An 8,651-nucleotide genomic window follows, 5' to 3' on the forward strand; every position below is an offset into this window, starting at 1 on the left:
ATATAGTCACAACCTGAAAGAAGAGAGCTATTTTATTTGATGGGAATGTTTAGGACTCTGAGCCCAGGAAACAGCACCTCAGTAGCTCTGAGAAAACTGCTTCAAGAAGACAGGAGAGGGAATCAGACTATATACAAGTTCGCAACAAAGAGAGCAGGCAGTCTGAACACCAAAGATCAGGTATCAAATTAAGGAATTTAACATTCTAGGTATGGGAAGATGCAAGCCTCTAGGTCCACTGAATTAATTCCTTTCATAAACACCTCAGCTGCTACTGCTACTGCTAAGTTGATTCAGTCGTGTCCGACTCTGTGCGACCCCATAGATGGCAGCCCACCAGGCTCCCCCATCCCTGGGATTCTCCAGGCAAGAACACTGGAGTGGGTTGCCATTTCCTTCTCAGCTATCTGGGGCCATATCCGGTTCCCTTGTTCATCTTAAAGAGTTGCAAGTGGCTACTTCTTGCATCACCCCCAGGTACTCAGCAATCACCATGAGGGAATGAGACTCTATTGATTCTCAGTTTTGGGAGCTCTCATTCACATTTGGAGACCAGAAATTGCTGATGGCTGTGACGTTTCTTGTTTGTTGATATGACAGGAGATATTTTCACTTCACACATAATATCACACAGAATATATAGGTTCTTTAAACCATAGGAAATATTAATGTTCATCTTGAAAATACACAGGAAATTACACACTCATTTTGAAACTCTGTATTTGAAGTACAAGGTGGTATAATAGGATCTTTTCAGGGACTGATGAAGAGAATTAAAACCATCTTTCACATTGTGCTATGTCTTAAAGAAATACATTTCATTTTTACAAAAGTTCTGCATGAGAAATAACCTTATTATATTTTTAAATGTCAAAAAATAATACACTGGAGAAACAGGAATGGAAGTAGAAGCAGCAGACTGGAAAAATAATATATTAACTGTCAGGTGGCATGTTAAGAGACTATAAAGACCAACCATAGTTATACAGACTTTAAGGGACTTCAGGAATTAGCCAAACTGCCCTTTAAAGTTGACCAAAAAATCATTTATTGGCAGAAAGGACTGCTTTATAGACCATGTCTTTGAAGGCTTGTTTCACTTGCTGGTTTCTCAGGGTGTAGATGAAGGGGTTCAGCACGGGGGCCACAGAGGTATTGAGAATAGCTACTCCTTTTGTCAATGACGCCATTTCTTTGGCTGAGGGATTAGCATACATGAATATACAGCTTCCATAGGAGATGGAGATGACAATCATGTGAGAGGAAAAAGTGGAGAAGGCCTTTTTTCTCTGACTGGCAGATGGGATTCTCAGAATAGTCCTGATAATGTACATATATGACAAAATCACTAAGGCCAAAGTGAATAGCAAGGTAACCAAAGCAAAGTAAAAACCAATTATTTCTAGGAACCATGTATCTGAGCCAGACAATTGTAAAAGGGGGAAATAGTCACATGCAAAGTGATCAATGACATTGGGAGCACAGTAATCCAGCTGGAGGAGAAGCATAAGGGGTGGGAAAATGGTCAGAAACCCACCGAGCCAAGCACAGAGCACAAGCAGGCTGCAGAGTTTCCTGCTCATGATGGTTGTGTAAAACAGGGGCTTGCAGATGGCAACATAGCGGTCATAGGACATGGCGGTCAGAATGTAAAATTCAGTCACCCCCATGAAAATAAAGAAAAATAGTTGGGCTGCACAATTGTTGTAAGAAATAGTCTTGTCTTTGGTAATAATTGCCCCCAGAAATCTAGGGATGCACACAGTAGTAAAGGAGATTTCTAAGAAAGAGAAGTTTCAGAGGAAGAAATACATTGGTGTCTGGAGATGGGAGTCCACCCAGGTTAGGGTGATGATGGTCAGGTTTCCAAGTGACACTTAATACATATGTGATTAATAAAAAGAGGAAAATCACAATCTGAAGCTCAGGATCATCAGAAAGGCCTAGAAGGACAAACTCTGTGATCACTGTGTGGTTCATTTCTTTCTCTTTTTCCCTTCCTTTTTCTTCTTTTAAATATATTTAGATAGAAAGTGTATTAAAGGAATAGATGAAAAATATAATTCATGATGAACAATATCATCATCATTTCTAAAGCATTCTAATTCATGCCAATATTGTTTTCGTTTAATACCTTATTTACAATTTTTCTTAAAATGTATTTGTGGGTCATGTTTTATATAATAGTTCTCTTATTCTAAATCTAACAGGAGAAGTTAGGAAATCTTTATATGAGTCATATTATTCAGAGATGATAAATGAATTTGATACTTTTTGCTTTGTCTAGTTTATGCAAGTCCTTGCAGTTTTGTTGGGATAATCCTATAAAACATACATCATTTTTTGTCAGGTATCAGAAAACACTGCCATCTAAAAGAGAAGTGGATGATCTTAATTCAATCATAAGATATAGATGAAACTTAAAAGAATAAAGTAACACCACCTTTTATGAAACAAGAAATCAATTCACGATTTTCTTAGCAAATAAAATAAACTTTAAAATATTTAATGATTAATAATTTAATTACCAGCTTTATTTTTATATTGGGGTTTATGAATGTAATTATCAACATGAATAGGCTATAGGTATTAGATATTATTTATAAGAAAATATAATTATTTTATATTAAATATCATTCACTTAATGGTTTATCTGATAATTCCTTTGAAATCATTAATGTTTGACATTCTCTAAGATTTTCTATGCATATATGTATAGAAACTTTATATATATACAAGACTGTGTATATTTTTGAGCTTAAAAGAATATGCAGTATTTATCAATTTTTTATTTTGCATTGAAGCACGAACTGAAAAATAACTACTTGCCTCAGATAGTAGCAGCTCTATTACCCAGACTTCAGCCCAGTACATTTTCCATTTGAACATCGTTGCTTCTCAGCTATTAAACTTTATGAACAACTGTTTTATTCCCTTGGAGTTCGACCCCACATTTATCTTTTACATGAGGTGACTAATCCAAAAGGATATTCCAGAAATGTAGAGGAAAACCTCTCCTATTAATCCAAAGCCATTCAACTGATTCCCAGCTCCACTGGATGTTTCTATCATTCTGCGTATCTGATTTGCTAAAATCATAATAGCTTCCTTATCTTATTTTAGACATTCACATTTCTGCTGTGAATAATAGAAGATAAATCATCACTACTCTGCCAGACACTAGTAAACATCACATGAATCAAATTTGATTATTTTTTATCTATTTTATGATGATTCATGAAAAATAAAAATGGAATATCAAAACTTTAAGAAGATATGGAACTTCTATCATCCTCTTCAATAACGTTGGTCTAGAAGTTTAAGGGAGCAATATTTAAAGTGAGAACTGCAAGTGACATGGCAACGTGGGGTATTATGAGTGTAGAGTCTTAAACTAGGATCTGGCATTTAGTTGCACTAAATGCTCAAATATTCAAGTTTAGCTGTTGTGACTTATGAAGAGAGACCTGTGTTGATCTCCTGGGAACAAAGGCCAGGCGACAGCTATGCTATGACGTGGAACATCAGGGATTTCTGGAAGCTACCATTGGTGTTCTCAGAGCCTCCTGACTCTCTTCTATAGTGAATCTCTCTTGGGAATGTTGATGTTCATCCCACAGAAGAGTTCAATGGGGACTTCTACAAAATAATACTTTTTTCATTTATCACAATTATTTACTATTTTTGACTAATAAAATAGATGTGAAATCTTACAAAAATAGCACTCAGTCGACTTTAGTTTTAGTCATATTCTTGGCATATAAAAGTTTTCTACATATACACTTCATTACTTATCCTTAGACTTCATTGTTGTTGGAGCTTCAAGGTTCTTTCATAATTCTAAGTTATATAAGAATTTTATTAAATATTAAGAGTAACAAGGAAAAAATAACATACAAGGGAACCTCCATCAGGTTATCCACTGACTTTTTAACAGAAACTCTACAAGCCAGAAGGGAATGGCATGATATATTTAAAGTGATGAAAAGAGAAGAACCTACAATCAAGAATACTCTACCCAGCAAGCCTCATTCAGACTTGATGGAGAAATAAAAAGCTTTCCAGATAAGCAAAAATTGAAAGAATTCAGCACCACCAAACCAGTTTTACAACAAATGCTAAAGGAACTTCTCTAAGCAGGAAACAAGACAAGGAAAAGACCTACAAAAAATAAACCCAAAACAATTAAGAAAATAATAATAGGATGATACATATTGATAATCACCTTAAATGTAAATGAGTCAAATGCATCAACCAAAAGACATAGACTGACTGGGTGGATGAAAACCTGTGCATATATGTACTTCCAAATACTATATCTCTCTGCTTAACCTCCCAAACAATATGGAATTATTTTATATTATTAGGTTAATCATGTTCCCATTACAGCTTGCAATTGCACTGATCTTTAAATGCTCTCTGGCTAATGATTGTGAAAATTGAAAAACATCTTTTACTATTGTGATTATGTAACTATTACTCCTTAATATCATTGTATCATGATTGGTCAACAATAGAATTCTATATCATCAACACTAACATTTAATAGGAAAACCTATAATCACCTTTTAAAATAAAGATGCATATCTGAAATATCTTGGAATTTTTTGAAAAATACAAATGCCCAGGTATTGCTTTTTTCCTCCAAAGCTCCAGATACGATTCTAAGGAGCAGCCATGTTTAAGAAGAACTGGACCACAGGGTGATCTTTTACTTTTATTTAGTTGGTTTCACTTTTTCTATTTCATATTCAGTGCTCCCATCTCATTTAGCTTTTGTTTTCAGATTTCTCCATCTCTTCTACTTTTTTTTTATGTCCTTTTCTCAAGCTTTTATCAAGCATAGTAGAACAGTTTTCATATACATATATATATAAATAGTATTTGTAGGGTATATATATACACATATACATATAAATTAATAAATTTAGAAATTCATAAATTTTCTAAGATATATGAATTTTTTCCTAAATAAAAAATTTGACATTTTGACTCAACTTGACTTCATATTAATAAAATGCTGTATTTCTAATTATAAAAATTAGAAATTCATAAATTTTCTAAGATATATATACATATGTATATATATATATCTTATAAAATTTATGAATTTTTTTCTAAATAAAAAATTTGACATTTTGACTCAACTTGACTTCATATTAATAAAATGCTATATTTCTAATTATAAAAATAGATATACAACAAGCAACAAAGTTTTATTATATCACATAGGGAACTATAAACAATATCGTGTAATAACCCATAATGGAAAATGAAAAATAGGTGGGAGGGGGGTTCAGGATTGGGAACACGTGTACACCCATGGCGGATTCAATAACAATGTTTACTGAGCTTAAAAAAAAATTAGAAACTCATATATATATATATATAAATTCTTTACATTATTAATAGTACTTCTAATAATAATGAGGAGGAGAAAAAGAAAGAGGAGGGTAGAGATAATTTTTTTTCAGCAATGACTATAGTCTGGGATGACCCAGAGGGATGGTATGGGGAGGGAGGTGGGAGGGGGGTTCAGGATTGGGAACACGTGTACACCCATGGCGGATTCATGTTGATGTATGGCAAAACCAATACAATATTGTAAAGTAACTAGCCACTAATTAAAATTAAAAAAAAAAACAACAAAAAAAACTATAGTCCAGACCTAAATCCCAGGGACAGGGGAGCCTGGCAGGCTGCCGTCTATGGGGTTGCACAGAGTCAGACACGACTGAAGTGACTTAGCAGCAGCCTCAGCAGCAGCAGACCTATTTTAATTGTTTTCTTCATATTGCCTCTTCGAATCCTGCCAACAACTTTATGAGGTACCCGTAAATGTTATTCTCTTGCAGAAACATTTATCTTATCTTTTTCTCTGAAAATATTTTATAAGATTGTTGCCCAATTGGTCAAAGTTTATGGGAAATTTTAAGACAGCAAGTGGATAGACTATCTATAGCCTATTGGGCAAATTTGGCTCATGAACTATTTTTATTAAAAGCTTTATTAGACATGCTTTAGCCCTTTCATTTACATGTTGTTCATAGCTGCATCCACACTACAGAGAGGGACAGTTAGTTACCTCAAGGACTTATGGTCTACAAATTCTAAATTATTAATATATGACCCTTTTATAGAAAAAGTATATCTTGACTGGTGATATTGATAATCAAAATGCTCATACAGTTTGCAAACATTTATAATAACCACTAAGGAATTTGCATAGTGTTATGTAGAGAGCTGTATTATCTGATAATATCAACATAAACTCTCTCATATCTTTTGCAATAATTTTACAGTTCTTTTAATTACCAGAACTACACCTATCTACAGTCTATGGTATATATTTTTTTTGAGTTATTAAGAAGTCACAGTTATCAATCAAGTCTAACTTCAGTATTTTCACATGTTTCCAATTAAGCTTAGAAATTATAAATGTCCAGCATGAGGGGAGGAAAAAGTAACTGCATGACTTCCCTACAGTGTGGAAATCACCTCAGTATGGTTTATGTTATTTTCTGTGTGTTTCAGCAAATGATGTATCTAAGACTCTCAACTGAGTATTGTACAAGAATATCAAAACTTAGTTCAATGAATTATGATTACAGTCTTTCTATAATAATGGTTTAAAAGTGTAGGATGAGTTTGAGCACTCTCCATTATTATTTCAGTTTTTGACTTCATGGAAAACAGAAAAAAATGTTCAGGGCTAAAATTGTATGATCTTGTACAATTGTTCATATAAAGTCTAATCAGTACATTTTCCATATGATATCATATTCTACTGCTTAAAATAAGCATTTTTAACAAGACAATCTCAGTTTAGTGTATATTAAAACTTTGGTACTGTTAGTTTCTCTAATACTGATTAGACATATCACTTAAAGAGACAATTAAAAGAATTGTATGTATAAGCTATTATCTCAAAATAGCCACAGACATGAGAAAGTTATTAAAAAAAAACTTAGTTATTGATTATCAAAAGACCAGCTTAACATCAAGCATTTACTTAAATATACAACTGACCATGGCAAATGTAGTCATATTTGGTATCCAGCAACTACAAATTGGCAATTGGCATGGGTACTTGCCATATAACCTCTAAAAGGATTAAATCATGTGCTGCTGCAACTGCTGACCGTCAACACTCCCTGAGGATTGAGGGTTGAAAGAAGAAATGAGGCACTCTCTGCTCCAGGAAAACTGCCAGGACAGGTCTTCAGATAGTTAGATACACTCAGGAGCTGATTTTATGAGCCCAATTCTTGTATCTCCTCATATCTAGAAAAGTACTAAAATTCTTCATGGTGCAAATTGTTTCTCATGACTGGCAGAAGCTTCATAAGACCAGCAGAAATTCTAAAATAAATGTGTGCTTAATTGTATATCAAAATCACATATACACTATCTTTCCCCCGTACCTCTTTGGAACAGTTTCTCAGAGCTATTTGAGGCACTGTCTCCTGGGTTGCTCATATTGCCCACCTAAAAACTTAACACACAGCTCTCGTTTTTAAGTTGCCAGTTTCTTCAGGTTTCTTAAAAGAATAGTTATTGTATATATGTTAATATTGGCATTTCCCCAAAGCAGGGTCTGCATCATAATTTTCCCTAAGCAACTATTCATTATAATAGTTTTTTGAATTGAAGAATAATACAGTGATGTTTGAATGGCATCATCGACTCAATGGATATGAGTTTGAACAAATTCCAGGAGAGAGTAAGGAACAGGGAAACCTGGGTGCAGTCTTCTGCACCCGGGGAGTCTGCAGTCCATGGGGTCGCAAAGAGTTGGACATGACAGAGTGACTGAACAACAGCACAGAAAATGTTAAACTCCATAATGGGAAACATTTTTTGATTTCTCAAGAAAATGTAATTACATTTTTCTTTTAGTTGTATTGTTTTTCACATAGTTACAAAGTAGGCCACAGTATGAAAAGGAGGGTGTGTGCAAGATTCTAATAAGACTGTCGGATTATGTTTATAGTCTCTGTGTAGTAAATTAAAAATAAGATTAAATATGATTTAATATGCATTTAATTTCTAGAAAACCTGATTTCTGGTGAGATTGTAAAACACTATTCTCTCTTGTGAGCACCTGTTCTGCCTCTTTCTGATTTTAATTTTCTAAAAATTAGTGTGAAATAATGAAATTAATTTATATTAAAAAAAGACCTAATTTCTCTATTACCATAAAAACAATGTTTCAAAGAAGGAAATAAAATCACTCCCATAGTTACCAACTAGAAAAACCAGCCCTAAAGGAAAAAAAGTACATAAGAGAAGGATTGCAAATTTAATGGGAAAAAAACTGTATACTGTATAAGCATATATTTGTGTATATGATGTGTGTGTGTATATATATATATATGAAGAATTCAAGTTTGAATGGCAAAAAGAAAATATACATATGCAAATATCCTTGATAAACTGCTGGCAATAAAAATATGAATGATTAAAAATGAATCTGTAAAGTTTAAAAATAAAATAAAATAAAAATAAATAAATAAAGTCCTTCTAGCGGTGAAAAAAAAAATGAATCTAGGGAGGCTGTGTGGATATTAAGAGATTTTGAGATTCCTAGATTTTCATTTAATTGCTTTTCATTCATATGGGTCTAATTCATAAAACAGGACTTTTATTTT

General features: G+C 33.3%; 1 pseudogene; it reads right to left on the minus strand.

Annotated features, from left to right (window-relative positions):
- Positions 1–1,043: 1,043 nt before the first annotated feature.
- Positions 1,044–1,992, minus strand: LOC147372159 (olfactory receptor 6C3-like; annotated as a pseudogene).
- Positions 1,993–8,651: the final 6,659 nt, after the last annotated feature.

This window comes from Bos grunniens, chromosome 5 (assembly GCF_055505025.1).
Source record: "Bos grunniens cultivar Pamir isolate PY7600 chromosome 5, Bosgru_T2T1.0, whole genome shotgun sequence".
Taxonomy (NCBI): domain Eukaryota; kingdom Metazoa; phylum Chordata; class Mammalia; order Artiodactyla; family Bovidae; genus Bos; species Bos grunniens.